Here is a 1,329-nt window from a genome sequence, read left to right as displayed (position 1 = left end):
GAGGCCGCGCTCCCGCGCCAGATCCGCGCCCCGCGCGCCCGCGAGGCCGCGCTCCCGCGCCAGATCCGCGCCTCCGTGCGCTGCCTCGCCGGCCAGCTATGCCGTCCCGAGCGCGCGCAGTTGCTCGAGCTCCCGCCGTAGATCTCCGGCCCGCGCCAGCACCTCCGGACGGAAGGAGAAAAGAAGGGCCCCGCCGCCGCCCAGCCGCTCGGGCTTTGCCCGGCGACCGCTGCCGGCGGCGGCGAGGGGAGGGAGGGGTGGTGGTTGTGGCTGCTGGAGGGGGCTAGGGTTTGCCCCCGAGCCGCCCGCGGGAGCGACGCGGGGAGCGAAAACTGGCGAGATATGTCAGCAGCATCTCATATGATGCTGCCGTGAAGAAACCATTTTCATATTTGTCCTCAGAGGACGAGAGTCTTGTTGCACATTTTTTGCCTTGTTTGAAGAAGGGAAATTTCTACAGATATTAGATCCACAAGTTATGGAGGAAGGAGGCAAAGAAGTTGAAGTGGCTAGAATTGCAGTAGCATGCATACAATTAAGAGGAGAGGATCGTCCAACCATGAGACAAGTGGAGGTGACACTTGAAGCCGCACATGCATCCAAGGACCAGGCTTTGGATAACACTCTCCCATCTATAAAAGTTGAAAGCCACAGTAAAGGGTCCATCAGACGATACAGTATGGAACAAGAGTTCATATTATCTGCAGAGTATCCTCGTTAGTTTTGCTTTCATGCACATGACATGGACATGTGCAAATTTCACAGTAGTGATTCCTATGCACTCAGTTGGCTTAGCCAATATGTTCTTGGCGATTTCCTATGCTCCGGTGACAATTTTATTGTGTTGTTTTTTATGTACTTCGTGCAAACTAGCTCTTGTTCACCAAAAGATGGCTCTGCTTTCGATGACAGCATCGTATCTTGCGAATCCGGTATCCTCTTTGCATCTCTGCATCACTTATTTTCGTTCATCCGATTCATGCTGTGCGTCTGTTCTAGTCTACGCAATTTACACGGAAGCGCCCGCGTCCAGCTCAGGCAGCCCTTGTTTTGCAAAGTAAACAAAAGAATTTAATCATTTCCCAATCTAGTGTTAATAGCTGGGTTCGGCAGGTGAATACCAGGGGTGAGCAGGGGGGAGCAGGCCTATCTCTACTACTATTAAACAATCAAGTTGTGGCAGAAACATTACATCTCAGCCACACATCCGCCATCTCTCAATGAACCAGATTGCCTCAATGTTGTATCACATCATTTACCATAATCAATTAGCAATAATTATCATGATCTACACCATCATAATTACGCAATAATTACCACGGTCTCGCT

The 1,329-nt window shown here is 51.3% G+C and overlaps 1 pseudogene; it reads left to right on the top strand.

Moving 5' to 3' along the window:
* The window catches only part of LOC119320865, a 144,034-nt pseudogene extending 143,313 nt beyond the window's left edge, over positions 1–721 (top strand).
* Positions 722–1,329: the final 608 nt, after the last annotated feature.

The sequence above is a fragment of the Triticum dicoccoides genome, chromosome 6B, assembly GCF_002162155.2.
Source record: "Triticum dicoccoides isolate Atlit2015 ecotype Zavitan chromosome 6B, WEW_v2.0, whole genome shotgun sequence".
Classification (NCBI taxonomy): Eukaryota; Viridiplantae; Streptophyta; class Magnoliopsida; order Poales; family Poaceae; genus Triticum; species Triticum dicoccoides.
This window is presented reverse-complemented; position numbering and strand designations above follow the sequence as displayed.